The sequence below is a fragment of the Chrysemys picta genome, chromosome 6, assembly GCF_011386835.1.
Source record: "Chrysemys picta bellii isolate R12L10 chromosome 6, ASM1138683v2, whole genome shotgun sequence".
Lineage (NCBI taxonomy): Eukaryota > Metazoa > Chordata > Testudines > Emydidae > Chrysemys > Chrysemys picta.
The window spans coordinates 8,914,030-8,932,017 of record NC_088796.1 but is presented as its reverse complement, the minus strand read 5'-3'; the positions used below and the strand labels follow the sequence as shown (position 1 = coordinate 8,932,017).

General features: G+C 44.6%; 1 non-coding gene across 1 annotated transcript; it reads left to right on the top strand.

Moving 5' to 3' along the window:
• The first annotated feature begins 16,571 nt into the window (after positions 1–16,571).
• Positions 16,572–16,654, top strand: TRNAL-UAA (transfer RNA leucine (anticodon UAA)). The gene has a single exon. It is a non-coding gene; the product is annotated as a tRNA-Leu (tRNA).
• The last annotated feature ends 1,334 nt before the right edge of the window (positions 16,655–17,988 follow it).

Here is a 17,988-nt window from a genome sequence, read left to right as displayed (position 1 = left end):
GTCTGTCCCTTTGAGACACCATTCTGTAGCCTAGTGTATCTCATTGGCAGTACATTTTTTCCTAAAATTCAACTTCGGTTGTTCCTTTAATTCCACCCCATCCATTCTAGACACAATCACCCATTCCATCCCTCTGGTGTTTACATTCTGCCTATGTTTATAGTCTGTAAGTGTTTTCCCACCTTCCCCCTTAGTTGTTGCTTATCTAAGCTATACACATTTAGTTATTTTAATCCTGATAAATCATTGCAATTACTGTTTTTTGTTGTTCTTCTCTGAACTCCATCCACTGTCAAAACAGGTTTCTGGTAATGAGGAACTTTGAACTGATATCAGTTCTATTACAGTACAATAGTATATTTCCAATGCACAAAATCTGAAACAATAACTCTCAAGTGTGTCTGGCTTTAAAGCAAACTTTATTTCAGTCCCATGTACATTTGGGGTAATCTGACTTTTAGTCTGTGGATTATTTATTATTTGAATGCAGAGTAATGGCTAAAGCTGTTTGAAAAACAAAAGAAAAATGTTATGGCATTTTTCAAACTTTTTTTTTAATTGAAAAAGGTTGACATTTCAATACATTTTTTTCAACATTTCAACCAGCTACAAAGTTTGTTGAAAACTAAACCAAAAATCAATGAAAATTTTGTCAGAATATTTTTCTCTTATAAATCACATTTTTTGATGACAAAAATCATCAAAATTCAAAATACATAAAACTTCACCTAGACCGAATCAGAAAAGGCTGATATTTAATGTTGACATGGTATCTTCCATGGTAGAATCCAATGAACCACCTAATGTGTATGAGTGGACTGAAGCAGAACTGAATTGTATGACATGGACTTGCTCTATGAAATCTTTCTTCTTTAGCCCAAGTGCTAGGGGCCTATCTTTTTGAAGCATGAGTACTTGGCTTCTAGTCTCACTGCAGCCATGAAGCTCAGAGTGGACATGGTATGCAACATAGTGACAACTGATACATCTTTCGTAGCCAGGAATTTATTATTATTTTGAAAATACTTCTAAAATACTATGCCCAATTCTGCTTCCATAGAAATCAATGGGAGTTTTACAATGAGCACAAGATCAGGCCCATTAACTAGTCCTTACAATGCCCTTGAATGACAGGTAATTGCTATCCTCATCTTAAGGATGGCTATACTGAGGCAAGATTAAAATGACACAGAGGGAGTTATTACAAAACTGGGTGACTTGGCAACAAAATGATAGCTTAAATTTCATGTTGATAAATTCAAAGTAATGCACACTGGAAAAGATAATCACAATTCTACATACAAAATGTTGTGGTCTAAATTAGCTGTTACCATTGAAGAGAGAGATGTTGGAATCATTGTGGGTAGCTCTCTGAAAACATATGTTCAATATTCAGCAGCAGTGAAAAAAGCAAACAGAATGTTAGGAATCATTAGGAAAGGGATAGATAAGTCAGAAAAACCACAATATAAAGCCATGGTACACCCACATCTTGAATACTGCGGGAAATTCTGGTCATCCTATCTCAAAAATGGTATATTAGAATTGGAAAAAAGTACAGAGAAGAGCAACAGAAATGATTAGGGGTATGGAACAGCTTCCATCTGAGGAGAGATTAAATAAGCTGTGGACTGTTCAGTTTAGAAAAGAGACGACTAAACAGGGATCGGATAGAGGTCTATAAAATCATGACTGGTGTAGAGAAAGTGACTAAGGACGTGTTATTTACTCCTTCGCATCACACAAGAACCACGGGTCACCCAATGAAATTAATAGGCAGCAGGTTTAAAACAAACAAAAGGAAGTACTACTTCACACAGCGCACAGTCAACTTGTGGAACTTGTTGCATGGGGATGTTGTGAAGGTCAAAAGTATAACTGGGTTCAAAAAAGAGTTAGGTAAGTTCACAGAGGATAGGCCCATCAATGGCTATTAGCCAGGATGATCAGTGATGCAACCCCAGGCTCTGGATGTCTCTAAATCTCTAACTGCCAGAGACTCAGATTCGATGATAGGGGATGGATCACTTTATATATAGGCCCGTTCTGTTCATTCCCTCTGAAGCATCTGGAACTGGCCCCTATCAGAAGACAGGATACTGGAGTAGATGGATCATAGGTCTGACCCAGTATTGTCATTCTTATGTTTTTATTTTCTTATTATTTTAGAGCCAGGTTTATCTCTCAGGTCTGGGAAGAAGGATAATGTTGTGGTTAAGGCACCAGACTGGGACTCAGGACACATGGGTCATCTTGGAATCTCCTTAATCTTCTGCTGTGACTTTGGGTAAGTCACATAGGGGCAGATTTTCAAAGATATTTAGACATCTAAAGATGCAGATAGATGCCTACTGAGATTTTCAAAAGCATTGAAGCAGGTTAGATAGAAATCAATGGGAGTTAGGCAAAGCAGGAATGTCTCCTGGTCCCAGCACTGTTCTGCAGTGCAGTGGATTGTTTCTTTGAAAATATCTCCACAAATATTGGTACAACTGTTGGTTCAACCTCTTTTACTGACCTGGATTATGAGGATGATGTCATCCTCTTTGGTCAGAACACAAACGATCTCAAAGATACACTAGAGAGCTTCTAATATGAGGTAGCTGCCATTGGGCAAAACCAAAAATCCAGAGTGTCGATGCAGTTGATACAAGACATCTGTGCTTCCAGCCAAACCATGGAATTGGAGGATGACTTTATCTAGGCAGTAAACTGTCATCAAATGGTTGCAGACAGACAGACATCGTAAGTAGAACTGGTTAAAGCAGCCACAGCCATGAAGGACCTTTATTGAGTCTGTAGCCAAAAGAAGATGAAACTATACAAAAGTATGGATTGATCAAACTTGCATACTTCTGATCCTTTCATATGAATCTGAAACATGAATGTTGCTTAAGCAAGACATCAGGAGTTTGGACACATTTTATATGTGTTGCCAGCAGCTATTACTGGGTATAAGAGGCTTGACTTTATCAGTAAGAGGGATGTGTCATCAAGAACTGTCCTCGACAGGACTGAAGTTATTATTGGCCACCGCTGGCTGGCCTCATTTGGTCATGTTACCCGCCTCAGAGACAAAGTCCTCTCACGTATCTCATTGGAGATTGGACTCAAGATCAGGACTGTGGTCATGGACTGGTGATGGTCACGCGATCATCCATGATTAACTTGGATGCACCAGAACAGTAATAATTTAGTGTGGCTTTTAGATACCTGGAATAAATCTGTACAGTGTGGACATGGAAACTCAGCACTATGGACCTCCACCATCCAAGTGTGTTGTTATTGTTGTTGTTTGGTGCCTAGGTACTTTTGAAATCCCATTAGGTGTCCATCTGCATCTTTAGGTACCTAAATGCCTTTGGGAAAACTGGCCATAGGTTCTCCTCTAGTGTATATCAATTTAGCTCTATTAAAGTCAACAAAGCTATGCCAATTTATGATAGTTAAGAACTTCTGTCTTTCTCTATCCTCTAGTAGTATGAGCACCGATACTTTTCAGTAAATCTCAGTCTATAACACTGGGATAACATCCCTTCCTTGACTCTTATACAGCACTTTCTGGAAAACAAATAATTGATACATCTAAATGGCTTCAGCAGGGGAGAAAGAAGTAGGTGGTCTCATTATGAGCCCTTATTCTGCAGGAAAGGAATTTCTCATTGTCTTTACTCGGGAATATAAATTACCTTTGCCACGGGATTGATAAATGTGTAAATTTTTCATAATATATTTTAATGTCCTACTAGTACTAATCTTTGTTAAATATAAACACTTACAAACAAGAAATCTACTCTTTAAAACAATATGGTCCTTTTACTTCTATGAAACTGGAATTTAAAAGATCTTTGTGGTTCTACGTAGCCTTGACAATAGTAAAGGCTTTTGTTTACTCCATTGTAAAAAAATATCCAAGCAGCAGAAGATCTCCTAATCCCACATGGTTCTATATCTAGAAATGAAGCTTCAGAAGTGTCTCCAGACATGAACTGTACTGGAGTGAAGGGTTCTATCAAACTACAGGCCTGATCTTTTAGTCCTTATGGAACCCACTGTGACGTTGTGCAGTCTATATGGTTTTATAAAAATATAAGTGAATATAATGTAACTGGAATATGCTTCATGCAAAAGGTCTCTTGTAAGGTATCATTACAAAGCTCATAATCTACTGAGTGTGATCATCCTATTTGTAGAAATGTACCACTCTTGTATCTAAAACTAGAAATATAAAACATAACTCTGAGGGCCTATTGTAATTATGTAAAGTGTGGGCCATTAAGGATAGTTTGGAATCTTGATGACTTCCATTGTCTGCAGATAGCTGTATTTACCTGCGAGTCTTCCTGTATATGGGTGTGCTGGCAAGTGAGTAATGAAGTCTTGCAGTGACATGTGATCATGTCACCTGAACTGGAATCCATCTTTAACCTGGTGCTTTTCCAGTGAGTGGGGGTGGAAACCCAGAGGGACAAAGGGTTCCCACCTTATGCAAAAGATATATAAAGGGGTGGAAGAGAACAAAGGGAGTGGAGCCATCATGAAGAATCCCCTAGCTATCACCTGAGCTGCAACAAGAGCTGTACCAGGGGAAAGAATTGTGCCCAGGCCTGGAAGGTGTCCAGTCTGAGAAAAACTTACTGAAACATCTCTGAGGGTGAGATTATCTGTATTTAGTTTGATTAGACATAGATTTGCGCATTTTATTTTATTTTGCTTGGTGACTTACTTTGTTCTGTCTGTTACTACTTTGAACCACTTAAATCCCACTGTCTGTATTTAATAAAAATCACTTTTTATTTAGTAATTTATTCAGAGTATGTATTAATACCTGAGGGAGCAAACAACTGTATTAATACCTGAGGGAGCAAACAACTCTCTATCAGTGTTATAGAGGGCGAACAATTTATGAGTTTGCCCTGCATAAGCTTTATGCAGGGTAAAATGGATTTATCTGGGTTTAGACCCCATTGGGAGTTGGGCATCTGAGTGCTAAAGACAAGCACACTACTGTGAGCTGTTTTCAGGTAAACTTGCAGCTTTGGGACAAGTGATTCAGACCCTGGGTCTGTGTCTGGAGCCAGACGGGAGTGTCCGGCTCAGCAAGACAGGGTGCTGGAGTCCTGAGCTGGCAGGGAAAACAGGAGCAGGGGTAGTCTTTGCACATTGGGTGGCAGCTCCCAAGGGGGTTTCTGTGATCCAACCCGTCACACCCACTGCTTCAAGCATGTGATATATGCCTATAACCCACTGATGAGTGTGTGTTACAGGTCCCCTTCTGTGCTGATCTGCAAAAGATACAAGTCTGATACAGCGCCGGGTAAAGAGTTTTACCTCAAGCTGTGGCAACTCAAACAGTCAGTACTAGAGGCCCCCAGTTGAGTTATCTGGGTTTCCAGTTAAAATGGTGGTTGTTGCTAATCCACAGTACAGGCAGGGCTTAAATTCAGCCGGAACTGTCCGAGCCCTGGCGCCTGCCATGGGGTTGAAGCCCCAAGTCCCAGCACCTCCTGCTGGGCTGAAGCCCCAAGCCCCAGTGCCTCCCACAGGGCTGGAGCCCCGAGACCCCCTATCCCACAGCTGAATCCCAAGGCTTGAATGGGGGGAGCATTGGGTTGGCTCTGGGAAATACTGTATGAGAATTTAAGCCCTGATTACAGGATATGATTCAATTTCTGGTCTAGCTTTCTCCCCACTCACATTCTAGAAGCAGCACACTTATGACCCAAACTTACAGCCAGATGAGCCTGGACAGATCTTTGCATTCCGCTCACACAGTGGGGCCACGGAAGCTAGTGGGGCTCCATATAAGTAGACCTCTCAATGTGTGTGCATCTCATTGCAGGATCATAGGATTAGAGGTGTGGGGAAGGGAGCATCTCAGTTCCCTAACAATGACTCCTCCATCTGCTCATTGAGTTTCAATGGGAGTTCAGTGGCTTAAAGGAATGGGGCTGTAATTCAGGTCTGGGAGTGATGGGATAAAGTATGTTTGTGTATTCTCCGAAGGATCTCAGACTGCACTTACTCCCATGCACAAAAGAGAAACAATCCCCTCTAAATACTGTACAATCCAAGAATTGGTAGCTCCATTCAATTGTTAAACTGAAACTCGCTGAAACGGAGAAATATCAAGTAGAAAGAGGGGAACAAAGATGCTTCTCTGATGGCAGCAAACTCTCAACTTATTTTATTTGTGTTATATTCCACTGCTCATCAGATGTAGTCAGTAAGAGTATAAGACATATTGGTTCATGGCAGACTGAATAAAGACTTAGTCTCTCAGGCCAACTTTACAAACATAGGGCCTGATCCAAAGCTCCTTTAAATTTAATGGGAAGAAGTCCCTGGATTTTTGGAGTAGGTCCTTGAAAACTACAGTTAAGCACTCAGAGTAAATTTTTCCAAGTCACCTACATACCATTGACTTTCAACGAGATTTAGGCTCCTATGTGCAGTTTCTGCCAAAACTTTTTTTCTTCTTCTGGTGAACAATGCCAATTTGGTGACACTGAAACATTTAGTGAATTTGTGTTAGCTTTGCTGAACTCTTTTGGGGGTGGGGGTGGGGAGGAAAACGAAAAGGAAATCTGAAAAAAAAATGAAAAGCTTAATTTCAACCTTTTAAAAACAAAAATGTTTCAATTTTTCAGTTTGAAATGACTTTTTGTTTCACAATTTCCTTTAATTTTGAATTATTATCAATACACTGAAAATCCTGTTATTCACACAGCACCACTTATAACTCACTTAGATCCAGAACCATAAAACTATTTCGACTCCTAGCATCCATTGATTTCTGGATCTGGCCTCAGTTCTAGATTTTTAAAGGTATACAGATTCTTAAAGATGCAGATAGGCACCTGTACGTCTATAAGTGCTTCTCTTTGGAAAATGTTGCCATAAAATCCATATTTTGCTTCAGTGGAGGTTATGTACTCAGCACCTCTGAAAATCAGACTGATTATTTAGGTGTCTAAATATGAGATAGGTGCCAAATTTTAGGTACCCAACTTTGAGGATGTTGACTTACATATAGTAGCCACCTTTAGCACCTCATCTTGTTATAGTTATGGTCATTCAACTACTTGAGAGTACTTTTACTGCCAGTGGTGCAAAATTCTCCTAGAACCACACCACAATAGAAAGATAACAATAACTAATTTTAATAAGCTTGACATGGGATATCATTTCTAAAAGAGATTGCTAATAAGACTTTTCTAAACTAAAAGTGTTGGTGCTTTAGCTGAAATAGTAGGTGTTTGGGGGGCTGACCATACCACTAGAACAACAGCTTTAATGGAGATACATCAAAGATGAAATTGTACCTTGGTCTAATGTTTTAGTCAGAAGTCCACAAGTTTGAACACCGTGCAGTTTAGTTGAATTAAATTTTATTTAATTTATGACTGTGCAGCCTAGGCAGCCACAGATCTGTTGGTATGTCACCTTGTAGTGACCTGTTAACTTTTATCATTTTTTGAAGCAATACGCTGGATCAGAGCTGAACTTTTACCATCTTGAACTTGCCTGACAGATGGAAAAGATTGCACGAAATTGGAATGAAGAAGCTTCCCACAGTACACTCATTCTTTCTCATCACAGATTGCTCCTCTCCAAATCTTGGTCAGCTGAAAATATTTATTTAGAAGAAGAATGGTGCTGTATTTTAAAGACTCCATCTTTACAGGTCAGTGTTTTACTTTGGGGGTGACTCCAGTTCTTACTATTTTTGCTTCCTGGGGGAAGGATCCTCTGAAGAAGAATGATTTTGAATTTATTTCAAATCAGTGAAAGGCTAGACTGTGCTTAGGCTCTGCACACGCACAAGGAATCAGAACCTGCCTCTTGCAACATTCCTGCATCCTGAGTCCAGGAGTATAGGAGTAAAATGTGTTACTCGCCTGTTTATTTCCTCCCAGAAGCATGCACTCAAAGAGTGGGTGGGGAAGGGCAGTGAATGGATGGTGAATGGCCCATTACTGTCTGGCCAGATTAGCTCCCAGGAGTAAGGAGGAATGTGGAAGGAATTGTCTCTGAAGTACAATGCCTCCTCATTCTACTCCTGGGGTACCTCTTGCTCTGAGCTGTCCTTGAAGTCACACTATAGTTTAATAGTATCTGAAGGTCAGTTCCAATGCCCATTGACACCAATGAGATCATTCCCATTGGTTTCAGTGGGTGTTAAGATCAGGGCCTGAGCACTGGAGTTAATGGGAATTGTCATTGACATTGATGGCAGCAGGATTGGGCTCTAAAATTCATTAAGTACCAACATTAAAAATGAAGAAGAAAAGGCCATGAGACAGCCTGGCCGGCATTTACTCACTCTGAATAAAAACAGCGGTCCCAGAAATGGATGGAGAGCTTTATTAAAGGTGAGTCAGTTGCTTTCACTCAGAGGTTTTGTTTGGTGGTATTAGGTTTGGGTACCTCACAGGTCAGGTATTTCAGACCTAACCATCTCCAGAGAATGCACTCCTCAATTGTAAAGCATTTCCTCTGGAAATCTGACATTGCTTAAAATGTACTTTCCAGTTCTAAAACCAGTGGAGAAAAAAAATCTGCTACTTCCATTTTAATGTAATTCCCTTTATTTTCTATTTTCCAGCTCAAGTAATTTTCCTCTTTGACCATTTCCAAGTGCTCCCGGGCAGCCTGTTCAATTTCCCAAGGGTGAAAGCCTTCTCTTAGCGAACTGCCGTGAATATTACCACTGGCTCTTGAAAAATGCCAATAAGAGCACAAATAATATTTGTTCATAATAATGTTCACTGCAAACCATGACTGATTAGTGGTATATGGGACATCAACAGCGACAGTAATCAAGGTTATTTTAGCATTGATTTTGTACAGAAGTGAAGCCTCTTTGATGTATTACTCCATCAACACCTGCAGAGCCAAACTTTACACATGAAATTAATCCCAATTAATTAGGCTATTTGTGGATAGTGCTGGGCTCTTTTATGTTGCAAAATAAATATTAATTCAGTGACATTTGTTCACCTTGTGCAGCTTATGTGGTTAGGAAGGGGAGGTAAAAAAAAATCTATTGACCAGTGTACTGTAATAGTCTAGAAAGTTTAGACAACTGAGAGGGCCTGAGAGAATACTGTGGTTGCTTGAGATTGACTAACCCTTTAAATCCTACAGCAGAAATTCAAAAAATTGGGGCCCAGTTCCGCCATGTTTACTTGTGAGGCTACTTACGGAGCAAATACTGCACAACAGGAGTAAAATGGGCTAGAATTAGATCCTTTATCTTCCCCAGCAACCTACTTAGGACTTTAGCTTGTGACTTTAGGCCCAACCCTGAACAAGGGTGGGGCGTATATTGAACAACCTCCGGAGTTTGATCTGAGAGTTGCCGAGACTTGGGCCTGGTCTACATTACGAAGTTGGGTTGACATAAGCCGCCTTGCATCAACCTCATTGTGCGTGTTGTTACACTTAAATTTGTCTCCAGCTGACATAAGCTCTCCATTACACCGACACAGTAACACAACTTCCCTCAGCGACATTGAGCCATGGTCAATGTATTAAGTTCAACTTGGGGCAATGTAGGTAATGTGGTGTGTATATTTGCACTAACAATACAGTAGTTGTCCCTTAATGCCCAGTACGGATGGCCCTGGTCAAAATTTTAACCAAAATTGTGAACTTCACTGCCTAGAGGTCATGGACACCACCCACCCCTTTAAAACCTGATTGTCCAGTGGGGTGAGCGCACCTAGCAACTCTACACTGCAGTGTGCAACTGCCCTGCTGACTATGCTGCATATACACACCAGATCTGCTCCGGCTTGGAGTAGATGGGAGATATTGGATCTCCTAGGCACGTGGGGTGAAGAGGTTATGCAAGTACAGCAATAGACCAGCTGTAGAAATGTGGACATCTATGAGCATATTGCACGAGGGATGCCAGAGCAGCGACACGACCAGAGACAGCAATAGGCATAAGCAGACTAAGCACTTGCATAGGCCCCTGAGCAGCTCAGAGATGGAGGACAGGCAAGGGGGCACTGAAGAAGTATGCCCTATGGTGGAGGTAGAGGCAGAGGTAGAGGACGGTGAGAGGGGAATGGAAGGGAGAGAACATGGGAGGTGGAAGCATGTGACTGTGAGAAGCAGGCCAAGGAAAAGAAGGGCCAGTGAGGGGGGAATAGAACTCAGGAATAGGTTTGAGTGTTTGGATAGCAAGGTGGAGGGGCAGCAGGTGGCGACTGAAGGTGGAAGGGTGAGGAAGAAGAGAAGAGCTGCTAGTCCAAGAGAGAGGGGGGAGGAGTTGATGGAGACAGCACCAATTCTGGGCCCCGTGAGGATTCAGGAAGGCATAAGGGAAGATAGGAATAGGCACAGGTCAGGACTAGAGGGATCGGAGACTAGATTACTAGATCGCACTGTTGCCAGGCAACGGCAGGTGTATGTAATTGGAGACTCTTTACTGAGGAGATTGGATAGGCCTGTGACCAGGGCGGACCCGGAGAACAGAAGGGTGTGCTGTCTACCGGGCGCAAGGATACGCGATGTGGACCTGCGGTTGAAAAGGATCCTACAAGGAGCAGGTAAGAACCCCCTGATAATCCTTCATGTAGGAACGAATGATACGGCTAGGTTCTCGTTAGAGAGGATCAAGGGAGATTATGCCAGGCTGGGGAAGACGCTCAAGGAGATAGAGGCTCAGATTATCTTTAGTGGGATTCTGCCCGTTCCGAGGGAAGGGCAGCAAAGGGCTGATAGGATTGTGAGAATAAATAGTTGGCTAAGGGAGTGGTGCTATAAGGAGGGCTTTGGGATGTATGGACACTGGGAGGCTTTCGGGGACAGACACCTGTTCTCGCGGGATGGGCTTCACCTGAGTAGGGAAGGAAATAGACTTCTGGGAGGGAGGCTGGCTCATCTTATCAAAAGAGCTTTAAACTAGCAAGTTTGGGGAGACGGTTGGGAGATGCACAGTTAATCTCCACGCCAGATTCCAGTATGGAGAAGGTGAGTAAAATGAGAGGAGACATAGCTGGGGAGATGAGATTGGACATAGGAAGGACAGGAGGGACGGACACTAGGAGGCCCGCAACATATAGTGCTACTAATGGGAGACGGGCTAAAAGACATACATTAGGGTGTCTATACACCAATGCCAGAAGCCTAGGTAATAAAATGGAGGAATTGGAGCTCCTGGTCCAAGAGCTGAAACCAGATATCGTAGGAATAACGGAAACGTGGTGGAATGACAGTCACAACTGGAACACAGGTATGGAGGGGTATGCGCTGTTTAGGAAAGACCGGAACAGAGGTAAAGGTGGGGGGGTGGCATTGTATGTCAATAGTGAAATAAACTGTAAAGAAATAATAGTTGATGGATTAGACAACACAGAGTCCATCTGGGCAATACTCACAATGGGTAATAGGACTTCTAGAGCCTCTCCGGGGATAGTGCTTGGAGTGTGCTATAGACCGCCGGGATCGACCCAGGATATGGATAAGGAATTATTTAATGTGCTTAGAGAAGTAATTACTAATAGAAACTGTGTAATTATGGGGGACTTTAACTTCCCGGAAATAGATTGGGGAACAAACGCTAGTAGCAATAATAGGGCTCAGATGTTCCTAGATGTGCTTGCTGATCAATTCCTCCATCAAGTGGTAGCTGAACCGACGAGGGGGGAGGCCATTTTAGATTTGATTCTGGTAAGTAGTGAGGACCTCGTTGAGGAAGTGGTAGTAGGGGACAATTTGGGCTCCAGTGATCATGAGCTAATTCGGTTTAAAATACAGGGAAGGAGTAACAGAATTAAGTCAAAGACTAGGGTTTATAATTTTAAAAAGGCCAATTTTAACAAATTAAGGGGACTGGTAAGGGAAGTGGATTGGGCAAACGTATTAATGGATTTAAAGGCAGAAGAAGCCTGGGATTACTTTAAGTTAAAGATGCATGAGCTGTCGGAGGCCTGTATTCCCAAAAAGGGAAAAAGATTACCAAGCAAGAGATTTAGACCGAGCTGGATGAGCGACCGACTCAAAGGGGCGATTAGGAAAAAACAGAAAGCGTACAAAGAGTGGAAGAGGGGAGGGATCAGTAAGGAAATGTACCAAAGTGAAGTCAGAGAATGTAGAGATAGAGTGAGAAAGGCCAAAGGCCGTGTAGAATTGGACCTAGCGAGGGGAATTAAAAGCAATAGTAAGAGGTTTTACAGCCACATAAACAGGAAGAAAGCAAAGAAAGAAGAAGTGGGACCGCTGAAGAATATTGCCGGAGAGGAGATTAAAGACAATCTAGGCATGGCGCAATATCTCAATGAATATTTTGCGTCGGTGTTTAATGAGGCCAATGAAGGGATTAGGGATACTAGCACCATTACAGAGGGGCGTTCGGGATGGGGGATTACCGTATCCGAGGTAGAAACAAAACTTGAACGCCTTAATGGGGCTAAGTCGGGAGGACCGGACGATCTTCATCCGAGAATATTGAAGGAATTGGCGCGGGAAATAGCAGGCCCGTTAGCGATGATATTTAATGAATCTGTAAACTCGGGGGTGGTCCCGTTAGACTGGAGAATAGCTAATGTGGTTCCTATTTTCAAAAAAGGGAAAAAAAGTGATCCGGGTAACTACAGGCCTGTTAGTTTAACATCTGTAGTGTGCAAGGTGTTAGAGAAAATTTTGAAGGAGAAACTAGTTGAGGACCTGGAGGGTAGTGGCAATTGCGATAATTTACAACATGGTTTTACGAAGGGCAGATCGTGCCAAACGAATCTGATCTCCTTCTTTGAGAAAGTAACGGATTTATTAGATAAGGGAAATGCGGTGGACCTAATATACCTGGATTTCAGTAAAGCGTTTGATACTGTACCCCATGAGGAATTATTGGTTAAACTGAAAAACATGGGGATCGATTTGAAAATCCAGAGATGGATAAGGAATTGGTTAATGGGGAGAATGCAGCGGGTCGTATTGAAGGGTGAACTGTCAGGTTGGAGGGAGGTTACCAGTGGAGTTCCCCAAGGTTCGGTTTTGGGACCCATTTTATTTAATCTATTTATAACTGACCTCGGAACCGATTGCAGGAGTAGGCTGGTAAAGTTTGCGGATGATACGAAGGTGGGAGGCGTTGTAAATTCGGAAGAGGATAGGGATATCCTGCAGGGAGACTTGAATGAGCTTGTGAATTGGAGTGTCAGAAATAGGATGAAATTTAATAGTGAAAAGTGTAAGGTGATGCATTTGGGGATGACCAATAACAATTTTAGTTACAAGATGGGGACGCATTGGTTAGAAGTAACGGAAGAGGAGAAGGACCTAGGGGTCCTTGTAGACCGCAGGATGACTATGAGTCGACAGTGTGACGTGGCGGTGAAAAAAGCCAATGCTGTCTTGGGATGCATTAGGCGAGGTATATCTAGTAGGGATAAGGAGGTCCTGCTTCCGTTGTACAAGGCGCTGGTGAGACCTCATTTGGAGTACTGTGTGCAGTTCTGGTCTCCCATGTTTAAAAAAGATGAACTCAAACTGGAACGGGTGCAGAGAAGGGCCACTAGGATGATCAGAGGAATGGAAAACCTGTCGTATGAAAGGAGACTAGAGGAGCTTGGGTTGTTTAGTCTGACAAAGCGAAGGCTGAGGGGGGATATGATTGCTATCTTTAAATATATTAGAGGGATTAATACAAGGGAGGGAGATGAATTATTCCAGCTTAGTACTAACGTGGATACGAGAACGAATGGATATAAACTGGCCGTGGGGAAGTTCAGGCTTGAAATTAGACGAAGGTTTCTGACCGTTAGAGGGGTGAAATATTGGAACGGCCTTCCGAGGGAAACGGTGGGGGCGAGGGACTTGTCTGGCTTTAAGATTAAGTTAGATAAGTTTATGGAGGGAATGGTTTAATGGTAAAACATAGTTGTCAAGGAAAACCAAGCAATGGTAGGTAAATAGCATAATGGCTAAAAGGGGTCAGGATGGAGACTCTTGCCTATATGCTCGGGGTCTTACTGATCGCCATATTTGGGGTCGGGAAGGAATTTTCCTCCAGGGCAGATTGGCTGAGCCTCTGGAGGTTTTTCGCCTTCCTCCGCAGCATGGGGCAGGGATCTCTAGCAGGAGGGTCTCTGCCGATTGAGGTCACTAATAACATGATTGGGGACTTCAGCAGCAGAGTCCAGGGAAGGGGCGGGGACGGTTTTATGGCCTGCAGCGTGCAGGGGGTCAGACCAGATGATCATAATGGTCCCTTCTGACCTTAAAGTCTATGAATCTATGAATCTATGAATCAGAGCCCTCTATTTGCTTTTTTATTGTAAGAGCATGACTGCTTTAGTATTGGGTGCTTGTCCGTAGGAGGGAATATTCCTGCTTAGGGCCCCCAATGGACTAGCACCAGCTCTGGATAAGACAGGGAACAGCAGCAGTACTGCGTAAAAGCAAGGAATTGCTGCAGGCATACCAGAAGACCAGGGAGGCCAATAGCTGATCTGCTGCTGAGCCGCAGACCTGCCACTTTTACAACTAGCTACATGCCATAAATGGCGGAGACATCGCCACCTCTGTGGATACCCTCTCAGGAGCCCAAGTCACAGGTTTCTGGTGTGAACAGTGAGGCGGAGGTAAGTGGATAAGTTCATGGAGGTTAGGTCCATGAATGACTATTAGCCAGGATGGGCATGGATGCAAAACCATGTTCTGAAGTGTCCCTAGCTTCTGTTTGCCAGAAGGTGACAATGGATGATAGGAGATGGATCAGTTGATGATTACCTGTTCTATTCATTCCCTCTGAAGCACCTGGCATTGGCTACTGATGAAAGTCAGGATACTGGGCTAGATGGACCATTGGTGTGCCCAAGTATGGTCGTTCTTATCGTCTTATGTTGGAGGAGGATGGGGGACATGTGACCAGGAGGTCCAGGTATACCATGAGTCAGGACCTCTTTGAGTCTCAACGACAGTCAAGTCAATCCCGGTAGTGGAGAATGGGCAAGCCCACTGAAGGGAAATGAAACTCGGGTAAGTGTATGAATTCCTTTCCAATTACAGTAATGGGATTGTTATCTATTTTTCATTCCCATGTAAAGTTAGGAAGAGGGGCCCATACAGAGGAGTTGGTTTATGTCCACAGGGAAGGCCCATTAATCCTCCTTAGAGATCTCAATTATCCTTTTGTAGAGGAACATTGCAATCCTCTCCAGCAAGGTCTGAGGAATGGCAGTGTTATTTCTTTCTCCACAGAAGGATACTTGTAGCTGTCCTATGACACAGGAAGAAATAAGGCTGTGAACAGTGTTTTATAAGACAAAGGTTTAAATGGCAGAGCTAAACTACAGACTATCTGCACTCTCCACACACACCCCTCTAAGTAACACCCACCCAAACCCCTGTGAGATTTGAACTCACAAGGAAAACTTTATGAAGCCAACGTGCTATCCCCAGAGGTAGGATGCCTTCTCTACCCACCAATGTCTAGCTACAGCAAGGCAAAGTGCTGCACCACCGCACACAGAGCCAGGCCAGGTGCAGTGAGCCCTTCATGTTGGGGGAGTTTCTCCTTTTGGCCCTCGTGCCCTGCAGAAGTGCAAGCTCTCTACCACAAGCTTCTGGCATTGCCTTACGCATCAGATGGTGGCAACAATTTTTTCCAGCCAGGTTGTCTCCCAAATCACATGCAACTGGGGATGCTGCTCCCCGCCAAGAGAAGCCACAGAGGAAGGCTTAATAGTCGAGCCGTGGAAGACCAAGGGAGGCTCCATAGTCGGCCTCTGGAGGCTAATCTGTGGCCCTTGGGGCTGTGGGGTCCATCCTCCCAACCTCTGGGTCATAGGCAGTCCCCCAAGCCCGGAATGCTGCTATGAGCAGCAGGAGCAGACGCACTCTTCAATAGGATCAGCGGCACTCTACGTCTTTGCTTTGGATTTGGAGATTTCCCCCAAAGTCTGACCGAGGGGGGCCAATTTCACCTCGCTTGGACTCCAAACCATCAGCCAGGCACTCCGCAGCTAGCCAAGCACACGCAGAGAGACAACTTCCTAAGCAAGTGTAGCATCTTCTCAACCCCATTGAGATGCAGTTAGCTGGGTAGTTGTGCAATGCCAGAGCGCTGTAGCACACCGAAGACTTTTGTGGGTGTAGCGGTTGGGCTGCTCTTGCCTGCTCACCAGAATGGCATTGGGCTCAAGTTCCAAAGGGCGTGAGACTGAATCCCACTTCGGGTGGACCCCTGCTGCTGCTGCTGCTACCCTTTGAACAATTGGTACAAAAAATCTGGCTGCTGCTTCTCTTTAACAAAGCACTCTGCCCTGCTGTGCACCTCAAAACAATTAATAAATACCTAAGGAAAAGCAAGCACTTCACTGCTGGGGGGATAACAGGTGCTGCCAGAATCCACTGTACAAGTCCCAGTGAGCTTTGAACACATGTTTACAAGAGCAGTTTGCTAACCCCTGAATTATGGAGCCAGGCCACAAGATGCCTGCCCTCTGCTCCCATGACTACCTACGTGATGCTGCACCTGCCTTAGTCATGCATGTCATGCTCATTGACAACATCCCAAGAAGTCATTCTTCTGCTGGGGAAACTATATAGTACTCACCAGAATGGCTGAGTGGTTAAGGCGTTGGACTTAAGTTCCAATAGACATGTGTCTGCGTGGGTTCACTCCCCATTTCTGGTAAGATGCTGCTCTCCTACCTGGGTGCTGTAGACAGCTGGCTTTTATTCCTTTGCCACGGCACAGCCACTATAAGGGAAGCTCCCTCCACCCACCCACCGCTGGACAAGGCGAATGAGTCTGCAAACCTACTCCTAGCAGCAAAGTTCCAGCGAGGTTTGAACACATGACCCCTGGTTTACCAAACCCAACATCAAGCAAACCACCATCACTCCTGGAAGAGCACATCTCACCCCAGAAATTGCTGATTTTACTCCTGGGGGAATTCTAAGCCGCTGTGCATGCACAGAATTTAAGCCCCCTGCAGATTTCTTTGCTTCCCTGCAGAAAAAAGGACTTTCTGATGGGCAAGCAAAGGGAAGCCAGAAGAGCAGTCATGCGACCCTCCCCAACAGTATGTTTCAGGTGGCCAGGGCAGCTGGCAGAGAGGTAAATCACTGTGGGGCAGGAGGCGGGACTGGCGAAGACCCGATTGGTGGCTGCTGCCCTGAGCTGGGCTCAGCTGCTAGTCCTGGCTGGGCTGGGGAGGACGGGACTTCCTCTACCCCTGCATGGCATCCGGAGCCTGGGCAGACCCACCCCCAGATTTCTCCCCTAGCTGCAGGAAGCTCTGCAAACTCACCTCCCCCACCACCCCACCCCGTCCCACTTCCTGCACCCATCGCTCCTCAGCTGCAGGGGGACTGATCCCTGTACAGGGAGTTGCTCCCCCATCCAGCCAACCCCCGTGCATCCAGAGCCCCTCATGCCCAGACCCTCCCACCAATCCTCACCCCACCCCTCACTCAGAAGCCCCCTAATGAGCCCCACTCAGGGGCGGCTGTATGTATTTTGCTGCCCCAAGCACGGCAGTGAGGCAGCCTTCGGTGGCATGCCTTTTGGGAGTTCTGCCGGTCCCGCGCCTTCGGCGTACTCACCGCCAAATTCCTGCTAAAGCCGCGGGACCGGCGAACATCCCGCAGGCATGCCACTGAAGGCAGCCTGACTGCCGCCCTCACGGTGACCGGCAGCCCCCCCGTGGCTTGCCACCCCAGGCACGTGCTTGGTGCGTTGGTGCCTAGAGCTGTCTCTGTCCCCACTCCCACTGTACCTGGACCACCCCGATGAGCTACCTGCACCCGGATCCTGACCCCACTGGCCCCAACCAGCTGTGTCTGGATTCCCACCCCATTAAGCCCCACTTCCCCAGCATCTAGACCTTCACAAAATGAGCATCTCTTCAATCAACCAAAAGCCCATTCAACTGTCCTTCTGCAGCTGGTCAGCCTGTAACTGAATCTTTCCTTGTTGCTATTGAGGTGGCTGGTGTATGGTTTCATGAGGCAGGAGAGTGATGG